General features: G+C 42.6%; 1 protein-coding gene and 1 long non-coding RNA gene across 4 annotated transcripts in view; one reads left to right on the top strand and one right to left on the bottom strand.

The window, feature by feature from the left end:
• IQGAP2 (IQ motif containing GTPase activating protein 2) overlaps positions 1-26,838 on the top strand; it is a 225,181-nt gene that overhangs the window by 12,683 nt on the left and 185,660 nt on the right. The window lies entirely within an intron of this gene.
• On the bottom strand, positions 5,017-9,402 carry LOC122465804. Its single transcript, XR_006290861.1, has 3 exons — positions 9,268-9,402; positions 9,034-9,112; positions 5,017-6,015 (listed from the first exon to the last, which is right to left on the bottom strand). It is a non-coding gene; the product is annotated as an uncharacterized LOC122465804 (long non-coding RNA).

Raw genomic sequence — 26,838 nt, 5'->3', positions numbered from 1 at the left:
TAAAGGGATAGTTCGTCTTTGAAATATTAAGTTTGATGCACCTAGTCTTCATGAAACAACATTCAAATCCTGGTAGGGCTTAGTCAACCCTCACTGCTTCTGTTCTAGATTAAGTACCTTGCAATTTACTATGGGTAGGACCCTGGCTTGTCAATCGGTTTGGTCCTCCTCCTGTATGGAGATTAAAGATCCTGTGGCACTGCTCCGTAAGATGGAAAGTATTGTTTTAAGGTATCTGTCCAAGAGCTGTATTCTAGATCCTGATATTTCTATGGGTTTGTCTGCACACACATAGTAGTACAGCAGCTGCGCTGCTCTAGCGCTTAGTGAAGACACTACCTATGCCAATGGGAGAGCTTTTCCCATCAGTGTCCCTGAGAGGCAGTAGCTATGTCAATGGGAGAAGCCCTCCTGAGGGCTGTCTACGCCAGGAGTTTGGCTGGTTGCCCAGGAGTGTGCGTTGTATGCCCCTCAGCGATGTAGTTATACCAACAAAGGCTTGGTCTACATTAGACTTATGTAACTGATCAATTCTTATTACTTTTAACAAATATTATATTGGTAATTTGCTAACTTAATCCAGCGAAGATTTTATATTTTCTTGATCATGATATCAAATAGTTTTGGGCCAAGAACAGATTCCTGCAGGACCTCATTAGAAGTATCCCCATTTTATAGGATGTTTGATAAAACTTAGAAAATTAGACCTTGATCCAATAACTTCATCGGGGTAGTATGCTCCTTACACTTAGGTGGAGTCCCACTGAAGTGAAAGGGGCTGCGCATGGGGACAGGGATCTTCACTGAGGGATCCGATTGCAGAATCAGGGTCTTACATCTTCACCCTAGATAGCTTACAATTTGAGTTCGCATGACTAGGTGTGTGTGTTTGTAGATTGCTTAGCATAGTTAGCACCAATCCTGATTGTGGCTTGTGGGAATTACTGCAATATACATGTGTTGGTAGAGGCTGAAAACGTCAATATTTCTATAAAAATTCAGGCCATTTTAAAGAATGTGCACATTTACCGAAAAATTAATGGGTTTGTGTAAAATTTAAATCTTTAATCATGTCACTTGACAAACCATGACACTTTTGGTAAATCATTTGATAGGACAGCTTACTTGATGCAATATAAAGATCTCTTTGTTATTGCCACCGCCTATTTATGAATATACATTATATGAACATAAGTGTGTATAGTTGCTGTATAAATCTGCATGTTACTGTAGAAATATATTGTAATGAACTGTGTGTGTGTACGCACGCGTGGAGGGTTATTTTTTTCTTTCCAACTTCATTAGCAGTAAACCCAGTGCTCTGAGAACAGGTTTTTGAGGGGAATGCTGAGTGAGTATAAGCAGTGACTCAGATCAGTAAGCCTGTCTTTTTTTTGTGTGTTAAGGCTCATGAATAGAAAGCACTCTAAAGTCTTTAGAATTATTTTATTTTTATATATAATCTTGATATGCAAATTGGATTATGTATCTTAAATGAAATTCACTTTTTTTTTGCACAGAACTTCACCTCCACAAAACTGCAATACAAACATACAATACTTAGAGGTATTTCATTCCTCCTCTTCTCCCCCCCCCCCCCCCCTTTTGCACACTGACTTAAAAGTATTTCTCAAGGTTTTAGGACTTGACTTACCTTAAGGAAAGGGGTATTTGGACTGGAACAAATAGGCACTGGAACAAATTCTGCTTGCAGCTCGCACAGAAAAGAGCACTCGTGCGGGCTAGTGCCATACATGAAAGGTTGGAGAATGGGTATTTAGTCCACTTCTTGACTCAAAAGTGATACAGTATGTGATGGAGGAAGGTGTGCTCTTTGTGCGAGAAGTCTCTAGGAAGACTGGAATAAAGGCCTGTTTGTTGCCGGTATCTGTTCTGTGCCTTGCTGTGTGATATCTGCAGACCTTGTAAGATGATTCCTCAGGGACTGCCACAGCTACCCACTGCAAATTACTGAATTTTTTTGAAAACAGAGTGTAAATGCAATGAAAGCGAATTTATATTTTGTTTGAATAATTTGTAGGATATTTACTAAAGTTCTAGCAAATATTTATAAATGTGCACATGCGTGTATAGTACATATTACTAATAGATCTTTCTATCTTCTCTGCTGTTACTTTTCGTGAAACAAAGATGTAACCAAACAGACTAATGATATCTGTAACATAGGGATAATGCCTTATTTAAGTGGGATAGTGTAAATCTTAATATTTGTGAAAGCTTTAGAGATCTCTGGGAAGGTGCTGTATAAATGCAAATGTCTTAAGAGCTGTGGTGATATCAGTACTGCGTACATTTTCCAAAAAGGTTATTTTAAAACTTTTTAAACTCTTAACAAAACTGCCAAGGGCCATCAAAGATGGTAAATTCATCTCCAATAAACAAATCTACAAATATGAAACCCAAATGTTGATGCTTGGCTGATTCCAGAGTTTGGAGTGGGGGCTTGTAAAGATTTTCCTGATGCTTACTAGCTATGGCCCCCAGAGGCTGTGCCCACTGCAATTTAAGGAGCTAATCCTGTGGGGGGGAGACATGCTTAATTTTACAGATTTGAAATTATCGGAATTATTTATGTGAATATAGTTGAGCCTGAAGGTTTTTTTGGGGTGGGGATGGGGGAGAATCAGGGCTTAAACAGTTATAGGAGCGTTGTCGGCAGAGTTTGTAAGAACATTGAAGGAGCTTAAATATGAAGTGGCTGAACTGCTAACAAAATATGCACTGTCATAAATATAAAGGGAAGGGTAAACCCCTTTAAAATCCCTCCTGGCCAGAGGAGAAATCCTCTCACCTGTAAAGGGTTAAGAAGCTAAAGGTAACCTCGGTGGCACCTGACCAAAATGACCAATGAGGAGACAAGATACTTTCAAAAGCTGGGAGGAGGGAGAAAAACAAAGGGTCTATGTCTGTGTGATGCTTTGGCCAGGGACAGAACAGGAATGGAGTCTTAGAACTTAGTAAGTAATCTAGCTAGGTATGGGTTAGATTATGATTTCTTTAAATGGCTGAGAAAATAGCTGTGCTGAATAGAATGAATATTCCTGTCTGTGTGTCGTTTTTGTAACTTAAGGTTTTGCCTAGAGGGATTCTCTATGTTTTGAATCTAATTACCCTGTAAGGTATCTACCATCCTGATTTTACAGAGGTGATTCCTTTACTTCTATTAAAAGTCGTCGTGTAAGGAAACAGAATGCTTTTTCATTGTTCTAAGATCCAAGGGTTTGGGTCTGTGGTCACCTATGCAAATTGGTGAGGATTTTTACCAAACCTTCCCCAGGAAGTGGGGTGCAAGGGTTGGGAGGATTTTTGGGGGAAAGATGTTTCCAACCTACTTTTTTTCAGGAACCCAGATAAAGTTTGGTGGTGGCAGTGGAAGTCCAAGGGTAAAATAGTTTGTACCTTGGGGAAGTTTTAACCTAAGCTGGTAAAAGTAAGCTTAGGAGGTTTTCATGCAGGTCCCCACATCTGTACCCTAGAGTTCAGAGTGGGAAGGAACCTTGACATGCACTCATTTAAAAACAGCCGCTGTTCCAGAGGACTGGAGGGTAACAAATATTTTATTTGTATTTAAAGGCTTTGGGTGATCAGTAAGCCTTGCGTCTTTCCCTGGCAAACTGGTGAAACAATAATTAAAAACAGAATAAAACACTAAAAGATCATAATATGATAGGGTCTAACAAGCACAATTTCTGTAAAGGAAAATTGTCTCTCTAATTTCTTAGAGTACATCTTCTCTAGGGAAAAATTTGTTCTTGGATTAGGTAACATGAGATGAAAATCCTAGGGCAGACAAGGCAATATCTAACATGAGTTAGGCAGAGGTAGAGACTATAGGGAAGCCCTGGGTTTACCCCAGCCTGCTAAATAGTGTTAAAACTACAAACTTCCTTGTCTTTGCTAGGGTTTGATCTCATGTTAGTTACTGTGTGTTCACTAGCATGAGTTAAGAACATGATTTTCCTAGTGAAGGCAAGGCCTTAGAATTCTTTGAACATGTTGATGATAAAATAGCAGGTAGAAAAATGGTTGACATGATTGTTGGAGACCTTTTGGAAGTCTAAATCAAAGTCCTGGACAAGAGGCTATCAGATAAGCTAAGTATTCATGGAGTGAGGAAATGCATGATCATGGATCAGAAACTGACTAGGAGACAGAGCAAAGAGTAGGATTACGTGGTCAATTGTCATAGTAGCAAAAAGATAACCATGGGATGCCTCAAGGTTCTGTACTCGGTTCCATTGTGTTTAATGATGTAGATATACTTAATGTAATGGGGTAAATAATGAGGTAGCAAAATTTGCAGGTGACCCAGAGGTACTTAATTTAGCCTGGACCAAGGAAGACTGGAAGTTCAGCGGGACCTAAACAAGTTAGAAAATTAGGCAACACAATAGCAAATAAACTTCAGTATTGATGAATGTAAATCTTTTTTCCCCTCCTTGTTCTTGATCATTCTTGTCAGTCTTCTCCAAAACCCTTCTGGTCCTGCAATCTCCTTTTTGAGTTGAGGTGACCAGTATTCCAGGTGAGACTGCACCATTGATTATATAAAGGCATTGTTTCTGTTGTTCACAATCCCATCCCTGATGTTGGGAAGCATATTGTTTCCTTTTTTTACAGTAGCAGTACATTGAGCAGAGAAGCTCACTGAGCTGTCTACTGTGATGCCAGCATTGTTGTCTTGAGCTGCTGCAGTTAACTTAAAACTCTGTAAGGTGTACAAGCTTAATATTTTTCCCCTCTGATGTCCATTACTTTTATATGAAGAGAGATTACCTTGAAAAGGAGACAGGATATGATAAAAGTATATAAAGCGAATGGAGTAGAAAGAGTAGGTTAAAAGTCCCCAATCACAAATATCCAGAGTTCATAATTTAAAAGAAAAAAGTTGAAGGGATATTAAACATTATGCTTTAAAGTATAAGCTAATATCTGTTAAAGATATGAATGAGACCTGATTTTGGGGGAGCTGAGGTGGTGGGGGTGGAGGGAGATTGAGACTGCCTTATGTGGTGGTCTTGCACCTTCCTCTGAAGCATCTGGTGTCCTGGCCTCTGTCTGAGATTCTGGTCTGATGCAATATAGCAATTCCTGCGTATAGTCTGTCGGATACTGTATTTGATTATAACATTATGTATCAACACTTTTTTTCATTTAAAAGTACCTTCCCATTTTCATTTGCTACTTTTTTATCTTGTAGAAAATGCTTTATATATTTTTTTGTTTCCTTTTCAGTCTCTCCCGTCACCTTTTTTTGTCCTCATAACTATATTTGTTATAATCCTATTGTGTTTGTCTTTACTTCTTTCCCTTTCAAAGTGTATCTAAATCCATCTCTTGCAGTGTGTAGAAGTTCTTACTGGACTTCTAAATTTAGTCCTCTGTCTATCATGATCCATAAAAATAGTATAAAATGACAGATTAGGGATGTATCTGCCAAATGGTAAACTCCTTTGTTTTGTGAATGACACTTTTGATTTATAACTTTCATTGTGACCTTCATGTTGTAACCTCCATGTTGGATTAAGACATCCAATTTGTGTGGGGGAAAACCAGCCTTGTCTTGACAAGGCCAGTCTATTCTAGACATTGTCCTCTCTCTGCTTGGGTGTGGAACACCTCAGAGATGTCTAACAACGAAAGCCATCAACTTTGAATGGCTCTCCCCTACTGGAATAATGGGTAGTTCCACTGATTTTGAATACCTCTCTAAAAACCTGACTGGGGAAAGAGAGGCTTGAGCCTTGAATTAACCCAGCTGAAGCATAAGGGCAAAAAAAGGATGGACTAGCCAAGATAGGCACACCTGAGCAAGGGGCCAGACCACTGCCACGTCCCCAGTGACCAGGCTTTGGAGAAAGCAAGAAGTGCTGCCTAGCCTCAGAACACTGGCCAAGCCCAGGACTCCAAGGAGGGGTGAGATCAGGCTTGTGGGGGCTGCATTCAGGATTGTTTTCTGTAGCTCTCTGATCCACATCATTAAGAAGGAAGCCTCTGTGTTTTAAAAAAAAAAAAAAAAAAAAAAAAAAAAAAAAATTCTTTGCTAAGCCTGTGTTCTTTTCCTGTCAAGTTTTCCCTGAAGGGTTAAACTAGAAACCAGATATCCACAGCCAGGTGGACTCTGGAATAATGTGTCTAAGCAACTGGGGATTTGGGAAGGCTGAGCCACTGGTTTTGGGGTCTAAGGTGACTAGATTGCAGGGTCCCACTGCCCAAAGAGTGTATTTTACTGCGTCTGCACATGGGAGTGCACCTGACAATCCCAGAGCTAGAAACCGTGATCGGTTGTTACTTAGCTCTAGGGAGGATTGGAAGCACTTGAAGTTCAGGATTTGGATCCACCTACAGCAGACTCTTCACTGCCCAGAAGAGTTAGGCTGTACCAAAGCTTTGGAGAAGGGGAGGGACTGGTTCTACTGTCTGGGGCAGAAATAATTATGAAGAATTGGTAGGGTAGGCCTCTCTGTCCAGGGACTCCCCAGCTGTTAAGAATATGGCAGATGTTGGAATTCCTATCCTGCTGTTGTCCCTGGACCTTGCTTATTGGTTTCATCTTTCAAGTAGATGTTCCATTAAAACTTGAAGCCCCTCTTCCTTTCCCCTTTCTCTCCGTGTGCTAGAAAGGAGAGAGGACTTCTGGCTGCTGCCTTAGAGCTATGGTTTTGCTATTCTACCCTGCCTCAAATTTCTGGCTGCTGGGTTGAGGTCTCTCTGCTACTCTACCCTTTCTGGTTTTGGGTTGTCTTTTTTTTTTTTTTTCCCTAGTGAATAACTCTAGGGACTTCATCTGCTGCTGGTAGCTGTCCCAAGCAGCCACAGAGTGAAACTGACCAGATTGTTGTGGGTTTCCCTGTTGCCTACTGAGTTTTGAATTACAGATGTGACAATTGCCAGGATTTGGTCACTTTTAGCTCTGCTGTTGTAAGGCAGCAGCAGAGACACTGGTGTGATCTGTCTACAGACTCTGGCAGACGTTACTGCATGGGTTTGCACTTGTTCAACATTGTGAAGAAAGTCTTCACAACCTTAAGGGCAAAAAAATTAAGGTGGTAGGCTTCTTTAATATGGGCTTAAATCCTGTAGAAGGTGACAAGTCTTACACTTACTCACAATGAGTAGGTTTCCTCTAGTATCTTATAAGCTGTTTGCAATGAATTAAACAGTAACATTAACTGGAAAGGGAAAACTTGCCAAGTCATGGGATTGTCAACCATAAGACTTGCCTTTAAAATAAAAATATGGTTCTAGCTATCTGAATAGATCTTTACAATATTCCTCTTGTCTCTAGCCTTATTGGTTCTTCTCAGAAGTGTACACACAACAAAATGGGGTAGAGCGGTTAGAAATTGCTGGAGGATGTTACCACTGAAAACCAGAGTAACACTTCAAACTGTCCTTGAAATAGTCTAAAGACTAAAGGACTTCCCTTGGCAAGTTCTGTGACAGTTAGGCATAATACCTGTTGACTGTGACCTGAATAATTTGTTTGCTTGTGACATACCCTTAAATTGCGCAGCATGCTAAAATATTTTTCTCAAAATAAAGAATGCTTGAAGACCTGAAACATTTCTAATTTACAAGTAGGGTTTAGTACAGGTTTTTCTATACTGTTGTCAATGACCTCACTCTCAACTTGGAAGGCTCATAGCATATTTTGTAAGGCTGAGATTGGATTTGATGACCATGCTAGCTTAGCGGTGGGCTTCTTCATCAGAGGCCAATTGTTTTACTAAATTATTATTTGAATAGCTGACTGGGCTCTGTCCAATAGCAAATAGCCTTAATATATGTAATCGTGGTCTAATACTAAGTAGATGAAGATAAGAGAGGAAAGGCCAGTGATTATCAGTGTGTATTTGCTCCACAGGATGGAACCAACCTGAAGATACAGAGACCCTGGATGAGATGTGAGGAATTCAGGGTTAGAGCATCAAGAAAATATGGCTCTCAATTTGTAATTCTCAAAAGAGAGGCTCATAATATGCTCTAACTAAACCAGGCTTAATCTTTTCTGATATGGCTGACTCTCTCTTTTCTCTCTGTGTGTGTGTGTGGGGGGGGCAGGTTAAATACTGTGTTTTGCTGCCTGGTAAATTCTTAAGTAACAAAACTGTTGGAGTCCCACAACTTTCTGGGTGGCCTTGAGTATAAGGTTATAGGTATGTAATTGTCTACTGCACCTCATGAGGGTGTGGTGAGGATTGCTTGATTAATGACTATATAACACTTGGAAATCCTTAGATGAAAGTTATGCTTAATTGCACCTATCATAAACATGAACTGTATTTCTCTGGAAGCTTCACTAACATTGCAATTTGCATGTTTGTTGTGCATTGAAACAAAAGACCTGAATTAGAAATATCTGGGCTAACAAGTAGATTTAATCAGAATTTGAAAAACAAGTTTCTAAACCAAGTCAGTGGCTCAAAATGTTGCAAGCCCATTAGGGAAGTGCAAGAGTACATAACCCTGAGCCACAGACCCATACTGCTCTTGCGACTGGACAAATTTTCCATAGTTCTGTTGTCCACATGGAAACAACTGACACTTGTAATTAGCTAGGAAATATGCCTTAATCTGTATAAAACTGCCTTCCTCAAACAGGAGATTAACAGATTTTGGACCATTCTTAATAGTAAATTTAGGCCTCTTACGTCTGGGACACCATTTTAATATAGAGCAAAACAAACAAGTTGCTTCCTCCTGAAGCAATCCTGTTGACCTGCCCACCTTTGCAACAGTGAAACTGAATGCATAGAAGAATAGGAATATATTAAGCACAATCAGGTTTTTGTTTATGGTTTTTAGGATGCTTTGGTGTAGAGTTCTTTAGTTTTGCCCATTTAAAAAGTCTAGGGAATAGACTTGTAGGGGTCGGACACAATTGAATGCCTCTTTGAATTCACACCACTTTTAGAAAGGCAATTCCAGTTGATATGATAGAAGTAATAAGCTGATTAGAATGCCTGGAGAATGTCCAACTTCAGACTTAAAAGTAGATTGCTCAGTTACCTTCTGAATCCCAGCTTGACATGCATATTCAGATTCCACCTGAAACATGACCATGGAGCATCAATGGTATCCTAGATGTCTGTAAGAAAATATAGGCATCGTTAAGATGAACTATTGGAGAAAGTTAGAAAATCTCTGTACTGTTAGGGTTGATAACAGGGGAAAAATCCAAGAGCTGGAGTTTAAAAGTTGTCAAAATCCTTATTCTAACTGTAGTAAAGAAGAGGGAAGAACCATTCATTCTTTTTCTGTAGCTCCGTTGATGTACATAGCTCTCCAATACAAATACAGACAGATTTCCTGGTCTTGGTATGTTTTTCTCTCCCCTTTGTTCTGAAGCCTCTGAGAGGGGACTGCTGATTAAAGAACTACTGGCTCTATTAAACATGTGACTGCTCCTCACTTTGACCATTTAAGGCAGATCTGGGAGTTATGATTGGACTAAAAAGGAAGCAGTTGGGATGGCTGCTTTCCCATGCCACCTGGAGAATTAGGCTAGATAAACTTATTACCGGTGATTAAGAGCTTTAAATTAGATGTGCACACTTAAGACTTGTTGACATGGTAAATTAAACTAAAATAACTAGATCAGTCGCAACACTGTAAGTTATATGAAATAGGGCACTGTTTATGAAACAAGTGTTTGTACATGGGCTTGCACCAAAACAACTAAAGGTGTCACATAGAACAAATTGAGTTGTTTCTGTCCCAGCTACTATATAGACAAACCCTTAATATAAGCTTTTATTGTTGGGAGAATGAGCCCTGTGGTGGCATTTGATTGACACAGAAAGAAGTACTATATAAGCATACTTACGAGGCAGGATGTACTCGTCTGCAGAAGAGACTGAAGTAGTAGTTTGAAATCCTCCCACCAGTTATTGTAGCTGCTCCTAAGTGCACTAGCACAGAGAATGAGATGTGGAGCTATATACATCTTTCAGAGGAAAATGTACTTAAAATTTGTAGCAAATAGTTTAGTTGCATAAAACATACTTTTTTTTCTATTGAAACTAAGGAATTGAACTTCCTTGTGCTGCAAAAACTGTTTGACTCTCAACAGCCCTACACCTGAGGCTTTGAATCAACTCACTAGAAGTGGCTGTAAAAATACCTCCTTCAAATTAAGTTTAATTTTGTTAAATCTAAATGCATAGCATGCCCTGCAGTTGCCAAAGCAATGTCTGAAATCTGATCTTGCTTCCTGTATTTTAGTGGTCTTGGTAATGTTGTTTCAAGCAGACAGAACTCTTTTTTTTTTTTTTTTTTTTTTTAAATTAAGTGGCTTCAAAATCTTGACATCTGTCAATTTTTTTTGCTGAAACTTCAGTCATGGTAAATAAGCCATATTTAAGTTTTTAAAAGGAAATTAGTGTCACTAGTGGTAATAATTTTGGGGTAGAAGACAGTCTGTCTAATCATTATTACACTAATCTTGAATTTCAGTTCATAAAGTGGATTGTGGAGGTAGACACTAGGGATGACTTGTATATCTGTCTTGAAATATTTAAATACACAATAAAAAAGAACTTGCTCGTCACCTAGTTGGTGATATTAATTTAATGGAAACTGTACACTAATGAATTCCTAAACATGAGTGTGTAACTTGAGTGAAAACAGCATGCCTTGGTAGGGTATGCAGGTGCAAATGACTGGTCCTACAACTGGAAAGCTGTTAAATCTATGGATGCGCAAGTAGGAATAAAATCTGAATCTCTCCCATATCCCTGTTGGCACTGCAGTGTGGAATAGGCAGTAAAATCTTATTTTTGTCACTCTAAATAGATAGAATTGTGAGTACGAGGGCATTTTTGCATAGCCATACTCCTAAAATAAGGTCAAGAGTGTAAATTCTAAACTCCAATTGCTACCGATGGCTGTGGTTCTCTAATGTGGTTTTAACTATTTCTGATTTGGAAAAATGAAGCTGCTCCTCCTCCTCCATATCCCTTCTCTTGTTTATATATGGGGGATAAAAAGGGGGAGGAAGAGTACTTCTCTGAATTTACAGTTCAGAGAAAGGTGCTACTTTTCACTGGGAGATTGGTAGTGCCATGTCCATTTGAGCCACAAGGCATGGGCTCTCTTGCAGCAACTTGGAGGTTCCCAGGCAGTAACACAACACCCGGTAAAGGTGACAGCAAATTCTGTCGCCTCTCATCTTCTTTCTAACAGCAAGTTGCCAACGTGCAAGATTACGCACTAGGAGGTTCAGTGGGAATTCCTCAGAAACCTTCACCAGTGCCTCCACTCTCCTATTCCTACTCTGAGGAGATCAATGTTGTGCTGTTGGAAACCAAAAACCAGAAAGCTGCCGGTGTTGATGGCATTCCTCCAAACTTTCTCAAGAACCTGGGCAGACGGGGATGGGAATGGCTAGCAGTGCTTTTTACTGCTGGGAAAGGAACCAGAGAAGTGCCAACAAGCTGGCAACTGGCAACAGTGTTTGCCCTACTGAAGCCTAGGAAACTCCCAGAGGATGCAGACAGCTACTACCCCATCTCTCTCCTCTCAACCACCAGTAAGGTCGTGAAACAGGTGCTGCTCTGCTGATTGTCTGCCATTATTGAAGACATCCTCCCAGTAGAGCAGGCAGGATTTTGCGCAAAGAGGAACTGCTGTGACCAAGTAGCTTTGCTCACTGGCCACATTGAAGCAAGATTCCAACATAAATTGAAGACGGGGATTGCCCTTGTTGACCTGTCCTCAATATATGACACTGTCTGGAGATAGGGCCACCTTCTCAAGATCTCACATGTCATTCACTGTTGGTGAACAAGCCATCTCTTGGTGGTGATGACCAGGGACTGCTGCTTAAGATATACCTTAATGGCCAGATCTGTAGACCAAAAACTCTTAATTTGGGCATCTCTGAGGGCTCCACCTTGACCGTGTACTTTTTTAATCTATATACTGTGGATATACCAGTGACGGAGTCAAGGCAATTCATGTATGCAGGTGAATTGCCCTAGCTGTGCAGCACATAAGCCTTCATACCATCAGCTCCACCCTAACCTGAGATCTTAATACAATGGTAGATTATTTCCAACACTGAAAACTTAGGCCTAACCTGAAAAAACCCATGGTGACCACTTTCATCTGAACAATAAAATGGCTAATACCAAACGCTATGTGCAGTTCTGCATTGAGTGCTTCAGCCACAAGGCTAACCCGAAGTATTTCTGTATGACACTGGACTGGAGTTCGACCTTTCGACAAGACCTTGAACACCTGTAATAATGTCAAGTCTCATGTTGCGCTTATCAGGAAATTGGCTGGAACATCATGGGGCTTCAGTCCACGGATCTTACGACTGCAACAATTCCCTTGGTATATTCTGCAGTTGAGTACAGTGCACCAGTGTGGTCCCATGGCAGTCACACTAAACTCCTTGATGCTCTGCTCCATAACACCATGCACATAATGTCTATTGCTCCTGGTCTTATTGCATATCCAGCCTCCAAAGATTAGAAGAACTATCCAGACATCTTGCTTTCTCAACCATGTTAATGTAAACGTGAGGATTCCGTTGCATGATGACCTATAGAACCCACCAAAAACAAGATTAAAATCTCACAACCCTCTATGGAACTGCATCAAGATCCTTACGTGCAACTTTGATGCTGAGGCTCAATGGAGAGCCACACAGATTATTCTGACTGCTCAAAATAAACAGCTCGTCGATGACCCTGCTGAAGAACCACCAGATCTTGATTTATGTCAGAAAGACTGGTGTAGATTGAATTGCATCAGGACATCTCATAAGAAATGTTGACAAACCCTCATTAAATGGAAAATGACGCAAACACCAGTATGTGACTGGCACAAACCATGGAGCACATCCTATCCGAGTGTCCCCTTCATTCTTTTACCTGGGGCCTGAAGGATGTTCACTAGCTTACTGCTGTGGCAATGTGCTGGCTATAGAATCTAGATATAAATTTTGTAATTGTTGCTACCTACCCAAGCCATACGAAAGAAGTAGTAGCCGTGCAAGGTGACTCTAGAGAATATTGATCACAAAAAAAGTACAGCATAGGCAGCTGCAGTGCAAGGCCTATCCACGTTGCCTTGTACTTAGTTATTTCCAGAAGATCACTAGTAGGAATTAAGAGGGCACAGTCTCTCAGACTTGAGTGTGAATTTTTTCTGGTAGGTCTGTGGACACTTGGCAACTAAACATTGAAGTGAGGGCTCTCACCAGCATCAGGTAACAATTTCTGTCATTACTGATATGATTGCCTATGAGGCTCTGCAACTGTTACCATGCCTTTTTGCCATTCCCTTGCTGAGAAAAGCATTAAGACCCCAATAGTTCAAATAAATGCAGATAGCATGTTCCTGGCCCCATCGTACCTTTCTGCACTAGCTTATGTGGGCCAGGATAGAGAGGGTCACCTCTTTGTGGCTGCTCTGCCTGCACTTCCCCACTGTATCCCCTTTGGTAGTGCCTTGTGCTGGGTACAAAGAGAGGAATTTGACTGAATGCATAGCAATGCCCAATAAGATGCAAGAGGATTTACTTGTACAGTATAGATTAACGGTTCTGTTCTGCACTTCACCAAAACACCTGCGCAGTGCAAGTTAACCATATGAAATTGTTTCTATTTTAACTCTTTCCATTGACTTTCTCAAACTATCATTTTGAACGAAAACTCTTCCTGTTTAGTCTTGTCCTGCAAGTGAACTTACTTGGTGGGCTGGAAGTGAACTGTTTCAGCTGTTTTATGAAGGATTTAAATTAACCTTTCTAGTTTTGGACACAAGAGAAGAAAATCCTAACAGCTGAAAATAGGAACTTCAAAGCTGCCATGATAGCAGTACTTACTGAGGAAGGAGAAATGAGCCAAGTTTGGGGAGGAAATCTGTTTTTAAGTTGTAAAGATTTAAGTCACTGTATACATACAATTTAACTTTTTTTATTCAGTTGGTTTCATTCAGTGATCTTTATTTAAAAAAAAAAAAAAAAAGTTTGTTAAATTGCTCAAGAAACCTGGGTGGATGCTGAAGCTCCTTTCAGAATATCAAGCCAGGAAAGGTAGAGCAGAGTTTTAAAGTCTAATCGAGAACCAGATGAAGAGTTGTAGGGTTGGGAAGGAGACCCTCTGGAGCAGCTTTTCACCTAAGGGCGGGGGGGAAAATGACCTGCAAAGCAAATAAAAAAAAAAAAAAAAAACACTTAAGAACAGACATCACTGCTGGTTGTCACTACTTGCCCACCTGGAGAAAAGACACTGCCGTTTGCTGCTGTGGGAATCTCTCTTGGTCTAGGATGTGAAAAGTAGCTGACAAATTCAAAGAGTCAGGCTACAGGCTGTTCCATTAGCTCTGGTGTTTTAGTCCACCCTTATCACGCCTGTCACTTCCTGAACGAGAGACCGGGTGGTTGTGGTAATATCTTTCCTTGAGCCAATCAAAGAAATTTCCTCCCCATCTTGTCTCTAATATATGCTGGGACCAACACAGCTATAGCAACACTGAAGACTTCCTGAACTAGCTTTAGTGGAGGCAGGACTCTTTGTCCGAGCTGATCAGAGACAGTCTCTGGGATGGAAGAGAACTTTTTCTGTCTCTTCTTCCCCAGTTCTGTGACCACCTTCCCAACCATCTTCTTGCCAAGCTCATTCTCTTCGTTCCTCCTCCCCTTATCAGTTCCTCTGACTGCTGCTTCCCATGCTCCCCTCATCTACTTCCTGCACTAAATGTCTGCTGCAGGTAGCATTTCTGGTGTATGGTTCCAGTGAATGAAGACCAAACCTCCTCCGAGGGGTGTCCAAGACCATGGAATGAACTCCCCCAGGCACTAAGAACCATCACAAACCTCACCACTTTCTGCTCCAGTTGCAAGACATGTTTCTTTGACCTTGCCTTTTCTAACACATACACCTAGGAGAAGGTATATTAAAAACCACCAAAACAAGACACTCCACTCTACATGCTTTTCCCTTTGGGGAGAGGATGAGGAGAAACAGTATGTGACAGATGTTAATCATGTTGCTTAATGAACTACTCGAAAGTGCTCAAATAGTAGGGTGACAAGTGATGGTATAAAAACCTACGCAGAATAGAATGCGAGCACTACCCTAGGGTTGCCAGATGTCCAGTTTTTCACTAGAAACCCCATTTGAAAACAGCACCTGACAATGTCTGTCAGTGTCACCTGCAGGAGTCCCTTTCCCTCTCCCCTGAAGTGGCTGGTGGGAGAAGTAGGTGTCCTGCCTGGGCCTGGCTGCCAGGGTCAGAGGCTGATTGAGTCAGAAGCATGCCAAGGAGCAGAAGGGGCGGGATCACCCACTTCTCCCACCAGTCACTCCACTCTGGGTTTGCATGAGAGCCCAGCCTAGCAGCTGGGCTGCTAGAGAGAGAGAGCCTGGCTGTAGGAGGCAATGGCAGCAGGCCACCCCCCCACCTAGCCCTGGCTGCTGGGATCAGGGGCTGAACATGCCAGGGGGCAGGTGCACCGGGAGGAGAGATCTCCTCTTCTCTCCCCCCCTCCCCCCTCCCGGCCCGCATGTTACTGGTGGGGTTGGAAGAGTACAACAGTCCCTGGGCTGGGCATAGGGCAGGGCGGGAGAGGTGTGAGCAAAGGGTGGGACCTTGAGGGAGGGGGGTGGGGCCTCAGGAGGGGGCAGAGTAGGGGTGTCCCATTCTCGGAAATTGGAAAGTTGGCAACCCTGCACTACACTCAAAATGTAGGATGTGCATGGAGCAGTTGCTCAATCTTACACTAGACTTCTCCAGGCGACACAGTGGGTGGGTTCTTCTGCCCAGGCCTGTAGGTGGAAGAGAGGAGCAGAAGGTCAGTTATTTCTCCTCTTCCTCATGTGGCCTTTGTTCACTGCTAAGTATAGTCCCCTACTAAAAGCACCAGAAGTTTTGCTAAGGATTTCCTACAAGGACCACATATTAGGCTGTTCCCTGTGGGGAAAAGAAGCACTTCAACAAAGATTCTGGAAGCATCCTAAAACAAATCCTGTTGTGTGAGGGGTTTGCATACTTTTAATTTTACTTGCTTTACTCTGGCTTAGCTGACAAATGGTCTGTTTACAAGGAAAAATGTAAAGGTACCTACAGTTCATGATCATTCTCCAAATGTAATATGGCTAAGTCTTAAATATTTTATGGGTCAAAAAAAAAAAACCAAGACGCTGTTTTAGCTAAAAATGTTATGCTGTGAGGGATTATTCTAGTAATATATTCGTGCTCCTTGGTTACCTCTTAATGCTTCAGAACTCTGTTCTCTTACCAAAAACTAAATAGCAAACCTCTTAAAATGTTTCTGGTGAAAAGGAATGTTAACTGGCTTGTCTATCGAGCTGTGAGATGGTTCATGAAAACATACTTAGCTTCTTTCATGCTTCTTTACTACTAAAATATGGTAAAGCACAAGGTTCAACATAGCTTGGTCCTGTGTTTGTGGACTAAGACACACGGTAAACAACCTAGCTTTAATCAAGTCTGTTTATTAGTATACAGAGAACGCCTAAGTTCTGTTGATCTTTGAGCTAAATTTTAGTACTTGTACTGTACATGTGTCTAAATTGACATCCTTGTAAACAAAACTCCATCCAGAGTCTTCATTACTAACATAAATGGGAATGTGGAACTAAGTTTAGTTAATATCCTTGTCTGTCAAACCTGATTGATTTATTTGACTTGTGGCACTATCTCCGAAAGGAAGCTTACGTTGAGCAAGAGTACAGCTTAGCCACACACTTAAATGTCGTCCTGTTACTTTTCTTTCCTCACTGTGATGTCTTCTCAATCTACCTAGTGATTTTAGTGGTATTAAAGTGGGTAAACTAATCTAACCTAACCTAAATGTCATATGCCTCAAATGAGAAATGGGTAAACTCTGTTTACACTGCTGGATACCTTTCCTACTAACTTGCTGCCTCTTGGTGGTGTCCTTTCTTCCTATAGCACTATTGTCCTTTTCCCTCCAACTTCAGGACCTTTGCAGTGTCTTACCTTCCTTACTCACTGAGCCACTGCTGTTGATGGAGTTTTGCCTATACGTGGGCTAGCTTTTGGGGTTTCCTGTAATAATAAAAAAAAAGGTGAGTTCAGGAGAAAGTGGCAGATGGCATGTTTCCTATTGCATGTTGCTCTCCTCTTCCCCTCTCTTCTCCCCCCCTCCGCCCCCCCCTTGGTGCATGGGTGATTACTTTTCAGATGAACTCTTCATGAAACTGTCATTGGAAAAATTCCAGTGCCACTTTTATTCTTAATATAGAATTCTTTTCATTCATGTGTAATCTGTGTGCGCTAGATTGGCGATTCTGCTTCAGCTAAAGGGTTAGATACAAACTTATATCCTGTAAGTTTTCTAACAATTTAGAAAGAAACTAGATGACATTTGTAGTGTAACTTAAAATTTGTGTCTTGTGACTAAAACAATAGCTTACCAGTCAGTACTAACTCCATGCTGAAGTGGAGTTGATGGCTTGAGTTCTTTCATGACTTAAGGTGAAACTATTTTTTAGATGTGTTCAACGTACATTCTGTCTATACTGTTATGGCGAATGAAGGTTACATATAGATAAAATGTAAACAAGTGTGATCCCTATAGAAAAATCATGAACACTGCTGGAGATAGGAAAAATAAAGTCAAACTTGTTTTCCTGGTAAGCACAGTAACACACATAGTAATTCCAGACAAACAAGTAAAGAACACATGGTAAATGAGTTTAAAATAACACAAGATCAAATTGCTAGCTTCTTCAGGAAAACAATGTTGATAGAGGGCACATTGACTAAAGAACCAGTACTTAGCCTCTCCTGAGAGGCTAACTTCAGAGGAAACGGATAACAAAATCTCATTCAGAATTCCTGCTGGAATACACTATGCTATTTTGAATGTCTAGAGTCTGCTGTGATGTGTCCATCTGAGACAAGTTTTCCACAAAATTGCTGTTTGTGTAAAACCAACATGAACAAAAGTCATTGTAGTTTTTTCAAGTGTATTAAACCAGAACACTCTCCAAATGACTTCTAAGCATTTTCTCACTTGGCATCAAGTTTGACTGCATTATGGCTGGTACAGATTTCTAGGCTGCCCGGTACAGATGGTAAACTGAGGGAAAGAATGAACAGATAACAGCTGTAGTTCACTTCCTTATCTGTTTCCAGCTTATTCAGTGTCAGGTCAGGACAGTAATTGTATAACTGGCATAGGCTGAGCGGTGCCTAGTGATAGTATGGTGCAAACACAGCATTAACACTGGGGAATAGCTTGTGGTGAGGAAGTGCGATTTCAGGGCACAAGTCTTTAGCACACGTACATTTGGGTATCCCAAAAGCTGATTTAAGAGCAAGTATCAGTGTGCAACAGCACAGAGCAGTAACCTTACTGAGGCTTTGCTGAAGGTGTTTGCCAAGGCAGTCCGCCTGGTAGAAATACAAAGGTGAACAGAATTGATCAAATTACTTCAGGTCTGCGCTCATTGGGGAGAGCAGTACATTTTTCTTGTTCCTCTTTCCCCGCCTCCTAAAGCTGATGGAATTCCAGATGCTTGGGGGCTTGGCTCTCAAATGTTCGTTTCCCACACTGCGCCTCTTGCTCTTCTTAGTGTCTTAAAGTTAAAACTAGACCTTCTGTGTAGTATTAAGATCTCCTGAATGAGAGCCATACTGGTTTTTTTTTAATTATTTATTTAATAGGCAAATTTAATTCCAGAACACTCTAGCATAGGTGAATTTGTTCTAAGGGACATTTAAACTGCTCACTTTGTGGGGAGGCAGTCTCAGATTAAGGGTAGAATCTTCCCCTTCCAAGGGAGGTCTAACATAGTGTATATATTTAAAAAAAAAAAAATGTTGAAGGCTCTGCCAGTATTTGTGACTGTGTTGAATCTCAAAGCCAGCTTGTGTCTGTAGGGCTAAATATGACTTTTTTTTTTTTTTAAACTTTGTGGGAATTCAAGAATTAGGCCACGTAAGTTGAGACTTGTTCCAGAATCCCAGCACTTTCCTGCCAATGTTGACACTTGACAGACTCCATAAAATATAGCAGTGTTGATGCTTGGCTCCAGAACCACAGGCTGTGGCCATTGTTGCATCACAGTTCCCTGGTGTGATAGCCCTACTGTTTATATTTTGGAAGCAATGCTAAATCTCTGAAAATGGTTGTGGTTGAACATGTGGTAGCAGATACAGCAGGCTGCAAAGTCTGGTTTTATTTTTCTGGTGCAGGAGAAGGGTTTTTCTGGGATTTAAAGTACTAGTGTTTACAATAAGATAAAGGAGGGTTTTTTGGGAGGGAGGGGAGACATGAAAAGGTCCAAGGAAGAAGTGGCTTACAAAACCTCTCTAATTTTACATCCAGGTATCTTCCCCTTTCCCCCCTTCCCCCCCCCCCCCCCCCCCCCCAGTTAACAAATTCGCACTTAAATTCAGGTGCAACACAGTCTTTATTCTCTTTTTGTATAGTGCCTAGCACAGTGAGGTCCTGGCTCATGACTGGATACTACTGCAGTAAAAATAGACTAGACTTGATCTTCTTGTCAGAAGAGATGTGTATACTTCTATTGTGCCAGTCTTCCAAGAGCTCTCAAGCTGACAGTCAGACATACAGTAACTTGACCAGGGCAACTTATTTCTTTGCGTGCATGTGCGTGTGTGAATTTGAGAGAATTGGAAAGCACAGGTTTAGAGAGATTAGTTACGTACTTATTATTCAAATCACACTTTTTCAAAAATTCCAGTGTCTCTTTGGCCTGCATTTTCTCAGTAGTAAGTTTTGAAAGCTTGCTGTGTGTCAGCTGGTGTAGAGAACTTGTGGGGCATGGATTGGAGCCATTTAAAAAAAACACACACAAAAAACCCATGCTGGGCTAGCCACTTTTATTATCCAGGGACTTGTCCTACTCATTTGCTGCTGTGCTCTTTGAATATGGAATTCTATAGGAGGCCTATAGGATCAGAGAATGAGAACTTTGGGAGAAAGTAGCTTTTTTGCAGCAAAAATAAATACTTCAATACAAAACAACCATTTTACAGAACAGAATGGTCCAGAACAGCTTCTAATAACTTTTCATGCAAGCTCATGAATTCACCGACATAGCCAAAGTTAAAATAACTTGGTTTTGTCTAGGTGGTAATTAAATCTAAACCATCCCTGACAGCCTTCTGTCCAGCCTGTTCTTAACCTCCAATGATGGGGATTCTACAACCTGCCTTGGAGGCCTATTCCAGAATTTAACTATCCTTGTAGGTTTTTTTTAATATCTAAACTTGATTAAGCCCTTTACTACTTGTTCTACCTTCAGTGGACATGGAGAACAACTGATCACTATCCTTTTTTTTTTTTTTTTTATATATTTATATAAACAGCCCTTAATATTTTTTAAAACTGTTCTCTGGTCCCTCCTCCCCCTGTCTTTTTTCCTCAAAATTAAACATAGCCAGGTTTTTTAACCTTTCCTCACAGGTCAGATTTTCTCAACCTTTTGTCACTTTTGCTGCTCTTCTCTGGATTTTCTGCAATTTGTCCACATCTTTCCCAAGGTGTGGCATGCAGAATTGGACACCGAACTCCAGGAGCTGAGGCCTCAACAATGCCAAACACAGCAGAACAATTGCGTTCTTTTGTCTTTTTATGTACAACACTCCTGTTAATACACCCAGGAATGATAGGTGGAGGGGGGGTGTGTGTGTGTTGCAACTGCAGCACACTGAATCATTCTATTTGTGATCCACTATAATACCCAGACCTTTTTTGGCAGTACTACTGCTTAGCCAGTTATTCCTCATTTTGTATTTGTATGTTTGTTTTTTCCGTCTTAAGTTAAATGCTTTGCACTTGTCTCGACTGAATTTCGTGTTAATTTTTTTCAGACCAATTCTCTAACTTTTCAAAGTCATTTTGAATTCTAGTCTTGTCCTCCAAAGTGCTTGCAGTCCTCCCAGATTGGTGTCATGTGGCGATTATAAACATACTCTCCACTCCACTATCCATGTCATAAATGAAAATATTGAATAGTTCAAGTGCTTGCTCATGTCCACTCCATATTAGGTGTATGTGCTCACCACATGCACTTGTGCCAGAAATTTTTTCCTCAGCGGTATCCATAGGGGACTGGCTCTGGTGCCCCCTGGACAGATGCCGTGGTATACGGGGCGCCACTAGCTCCCTCCATTCTCAGCTCCTTCTTGCCACCAGCGACTGTGCTGGAACATCTGTTGCTTCGGCTACTTTTCCCTTTGTTCACTGTGCTTCATGAATGAGTCTTCCTGCATCCGATGAAGTGAGCTGTAGCTCATGAAAGCTCATGCTCAAATAAATTGGTTAGCCTCTAAGGTGCCACAAGTACTCCTTTTCTTTTTGTGAATACAGACTAACACGGCTGTTGCTCTGAAACCTGTAAAATAGTTGTGTATATAGTTCTAGTTAGTTGGTCCCGGACGGGACTCAGTCTAGAGAGTCTTCTCATGCAGGAGGTGAAGAGTTGCTGCAACTGGGTGTGGTCGAAAAGATTCCTTGTGAGTGCAGGAACAAAGGGTTCTATTTCTGGTACTCTTTAATCCCAAAGGCCAAGGGTGGTCTACAGCCCATCTTGGACCTGTGAGACCTCAACAAATACCTAAAGAAGTTGGTCTCCCTGGCTTCCATTATCCCCTCCCTGGATCCGGGAGACTGGTATGCCACCCTTGACTTGAAGGACGCATATTTCCACATAGCGATCTTTCAAGGTCACAAATGCTTCCTATGTTTCACGGTGGGCCCTGACCACTGTCAGTTCACGGTCCTCCCATTTGGCCTCACAACCACACTGAGGATGTTCACTAAGTGGATGTTGGTAGTAGCCGCTTATTTCAGACATTGAGGTATCCAGATCTACCCGTACCTTGATGACTGGCTCATCAAAGGCCACTCCAGGTCCCAAGTTCAGAGGGATGACGTGGTGCTGCAGGCCATGTGCTGATCCCTGGGCCTGCTGGTAAATGACACAAAGTTGATGTTAGTTCTGGTGCAGAGGATAGAGTTCATTGGAGCAGTACTTGACTCCCCTGGCTCCAGAGCTTTTCGATGATGCTGGACCTCATTGCGGGAGTCTGTTCCCCCTGACCACATCCAGGGTTTGCCTGCACCTGCTGGGCTACATGGCAGCATGTATGTATAAAGAAAAGGAGTACTTGTGGCACCTTAGAGACTAACCAATTTATTTGAGCATAAGCTTTCATGAGCTACAGCTCACTTCACGAAAGCTTATGCTCAAATAAATTGGTTAGTCTCTAAGGTGCAACAAGTACTCCTTTTCTTTTTGCAAATACAGACTAACACAGCTGTTACTCTGAAACCTGTATGTATGTCATGCACTGTGCCAGGCTCAGGATGCAGCCCTTACAGCAGTGGCTGATGATGGTCTATTCCCAGTCCAGAGGTCACCTGGAAAAGGTGGTTACCATACCACCGACGATAATTACCTCGCTACAATGGTGGACTGATCCCAGGGTGGTCCTGGAAGGAGTTCCATTTGACAGCCCTTGTCACTCAATCAAGTGACATCAGATGCCTCAGACCTCGGCCAGGGGGCACATCTTGGTGGCCTCCAGACACAGGGCATGTGGTCCCCAGGGGACATGACATTGCACGTAAACGTCAAGGAGCTTAGAGCAGTACGCTTGGCCAGCTGAGTCTTTGTACCACATCTAGCAGTCAGGGTGGTGAGAGTGACTTACAATATGGCCTCGATGTTCTACATCAACAGGCGGCCGGAGGGGACGACAATGCTCATCGGCCCTCTGCCAAGAGACACTCCGACTGCAGGTTTTCTGCATCGACTATGCCATCCAACTGGAGGCCTGTCACCTCCCTGGCATCAGGAACACGTTGGTAGATCGCCTCGGCAGATCCTTTTCCTCTTGCCACAAGTGGGTGCTACATCCAGAGGTAGCCTGGACCCTCTTCCAGAGGCGGGGAACTCCCCAATGGACCTGTTCACCATCAGACAGAATAGGAAATGTCATTGCTTCTGTTTCCTACAAGGTATGGGCAAAGACTCCCTCTCCGACACCTTTCTCTTGTCATGGTCGGGGGGTGGGTCTGATGTACGCATATCCACCGAATCCACTCAGCAGAGTTCTGTCAAATGTCAAAAAACCCAAGTCCTCATGGGTGCCCCAGCGTGGCTGCGGCAACATTGGGTCAGCATACTGATGGACCTGGTGGTGGCCACTCCCTGGCCTCTTCCTGACCGACCGGTTCTACCCTCACAGGATCACAAACGTCTCCTACACCCCTAACTCACCCCCCTCCATCTCACAGCATGGATGCTGCATGGTTGAACTTAGAAGAGTGGGCCTGCTCTAATGAGGTCCAGCAAATCCTCTTGGAAAGCAGAAAGCCTTCCACTACAGCAACATACCTGGCCAAATGGACGAGGTTCTCCCACTGGGCATCTGAGCATAGCGTCTCTCCAACACGCTCCTCTTTACAATCTCTCTTAAATTACCTGCTCCATCTTAAGAACCAGGGGCTGGCCCTCTCTTCCATCAGAATGCGCCTTGCGGCTATCTCCACTTTTCACCCGCTGATCCAAGGTCAGATGGTGTTTTCACATGACATGTCAGTTTGATTCCTGAGAGGCCTCGAGAGACTCTTCCCACAGGCCCGGGCTCCTGTCCCACAGTGGGACCTTAACTTGGTTCTTTCTAGGTTCACGGGCCCACCCTTTGAACCTATGGGCTCCTGCTCCCTCTCCCATCTGTCATGGAAGGCCTCATTCCTTGTGGCAATAACATCAACGAGGCGAGTGTCGGAGCTTAAAGTCTTGACATCTGCGCCGCTTTATATAGTGTTCAAGAACAAAGTTCAACTGCGAACCCATCCGGCTTTTCTGCCGAAGGTGGTGTCTGTCTCCTATGTTAACCAGGTCATCTTCCTCCCTTGTTTTTTGTCCCAAGCCGCACACCACTGGGGAGGGGAAGGGGAGGAGGCTGCATGCCCTGGACGTCAGACGCACCCTGGCATTTTACCTGGGGTGTACAAAGCCCTTCCGCAGGTTGACCCATATCTTCATCGTGACAGTGGACAGGATGAAGGGCCGTCCAGTGTCCTTGCAAAGGATTTCCAACTGGATCACCTCCTGCATCCAGACCTGTTATGAGCTGGTACAGGTCCTGCTGCTGCTGATCATAAGGGCCCACTCGACCACAGCTCAGGTGTCCTTGGCAGCCTTCCTGGCACATGTCTCCATCCAGGACATTTGCAGAGCCACAACATGGTTTTCAGTTCACATGTTCATGGCGCACTACGCCATCACTCAGCACGCCAGAGACAACACTGGGTTGGGCAGAGTTGTTGCAATATACATCTCTGTGAACACCTACCCACCTCCAAGGGTACTGCTTGGGAGTCACCTAATATGGAATGGACATGAGCAAGCACTCAAAGAAAAGACAGTTACCTTTTCCGTAACTAGCGTTCGAGATGTGTTGCTCATGTCTATTTCATAATCCACCCTCCCTCCCCATCTTCAGAGTTTCCAGCAAGAAGGAACTGAGGGTGGGAGGAGCCGGCAGTGCACCTTTATACTGTGGCATATGTGTGCTGCTCCAGGTGGCGCCAGAGCCGGTCCCCTACAGATACTGCTGCCAAAAAAACTTCTGGCACTGGCGCATGTCATGAGTGCGCGCACACACACCTAATATGGAATGGACTTGAGCAACACCTCCTGAACACCAGTTACGGAAAAGGTAACTGTCTTTTCCTGACCCAGGACTGACTGCTGCAGGACCCCACTAAATATGCCCTCTCAATTTGACAGCAAACCATTGATTGCTACTCTTTTGAGTACAGTCTTTCAACCAGTTTTGCACTCACCTTATAATAATTTCCTCTAGATTTCCGTAGCTTGCTTATGAGAATGTAATGTGGGGTTGCCTTAGTAAAATCAAGATGTATATCTCTATTTATAGAACCTATATATAATGTCTACTGCTTTTCCCTCTCTACTTGGCCAGTAACCATGCCAAACCAACCTAAATTTCTCTTTGCATGATTTATTTTTGGCAAATCCATGGTGGCTATTCCTTATAACCCTGTTCTCCTTAGTTGCTTACAAATTGATTGTCTAATGGCTTGTTCCAGTATCTATCCAGGTATCAAAGTTAGGCTGAGTGGTATAATTCCACAGATCCCCTTCTGTGTTCCTCCAGAAACTTTAAACTGGTCTGCCTCTCACCTCCTTCTAGACCTCAAAATTAGTGTATATATTCTTGATGTACATAGTGCAACATCTCATTCCTTCCCCCCCACTCCCATTCTTCTTGAACAAGCTATACTCCTCTAGACAAATATTCCAGTCTGAGATTTATCCCACCAAATCTCCATGCCAATTAAGTCATAATTTAGCTGAGTACTAATACTCCCAGATTTTCCTGGTTGCTCTCCATATTAGTTATGTTGAGAACACCTTGTACTTGTTGCAAGAAAAAAGTCATGAACAACAGACACACCTCTATGTAGAGTTCATTGACCTACAAAATGCCTTCAACACAGTTAGCAGGAATGGCATCTGTAAGATCCTGTAGAGAATTCAAAAGGTGCTCTCCCTAGTCAAGGAGTTCCACAAGCATGGATCCAGTATGAGAATGAAACATCACCCAAGGTTCGTATTGATACTGGTATGAAGCAACACCGCATCTTAGCGCCCACCAGCTTTGGCTTCTTCTCAAGTACGCCTTTGGAAATGATCAATCTCGCATACTAATTGAATCGAGGCTGGATAGCAGCTTGTTTGACATCAGATGATTCCAGAGCAGAAAGCATGTCACCCAGCTTGCTATTCAGGATCTGCTTTTCCCACACGCTGCTGCATTAATCTCTAATTCACCTGATGAATTACCTGATGCATGCACCAAATTTGGCATGGCAATCAGTATCAAGAAACAGTTGTCACATAACAGGTGTCACATAACCGATATTCCACCTAAAATCAGTCCATAATGAAGCTCCAGATAACGTGGATCACTTTTACTATTTTGGCTCAATTCTTAGCAGCTTACTTAACTTTGATGGGGAACTTGATGCTAGAATCTGCAAACTTACCTCATGTTTGGAATAACAAGTTACTAACCCTGAACACACAGGTTTCTATCTATCAGGTTTATGCCCTTTGTACTCTCCTTTATGGTAGTGAGAGCTGGGTTACGTATTCCAAGCAGGAGCAGAGATTGAACCGTTTCCACCTCCGCTGTCTTAGAAAAATCTTTGGTGGTTCCTTGGTTCCAAGTAATTCCAATACCAAGATCCTTGAGATAATCCGTCTACAGTCTATGCAGACTGTGCTAGATGTTCACAGGCTTTGGTGTTTGGGACACATGGAGCTCATGCCTCAAGATCATCTGCAGAAGGCTGTGCTCTGTGGCCAACTTAAGAACCGCTCGCAATGCAGAGGAAGGCCAAAGCTCCAATACAGTGACAAGGGTCAAGCAAACTCTCTCAAGAAATTCAGCATTCCCACTGTCAACTGGGAAAATCCTGTCCACAATCAGTTTGGAGAAGCTGGGTTAAGGCTGGTGGAGTCGTCATGGAGCACCATCAGAGAGCCCAGGCTGAGGCCTGCAGTTGAGCCAGAAAGCGGAGTATGTTTTGACCTCCATCTGGCGAGTTGACCTATATCCACTGTGGGAAGATTTGCTGCTTGTGCATCAGGCTCTTCTCCCCCCCCCCCACCCCCACTCCCCCCAATGCCATTGCAAAGCACCACTGACTGTCGCATCTCCTTTAATCTGCCAAAATGTTGGATGGCTAATAACATCTTGCCCATCCCCCTGTTCCCCTCCTCCCCAAATCCCTAG

The sequence above is a fragment of the Chelonia mydas genome, chromosome 5 (genome assembly GCF_015237465.2).
Source record: "Chelonia mydas isolate rCheMyd1 chromosome 5, rCheMyd1.pri.v2, whole genome shotgun sequence".
Lineage (NCBI taxonomy): Eukaryota > Metazoa > Chordata > Testudines > Cheloniidae > Chelonia > Chelonia mydas.
This window is presented reverse-complemented; position numbering and strand designations above follow the sequence as displayed.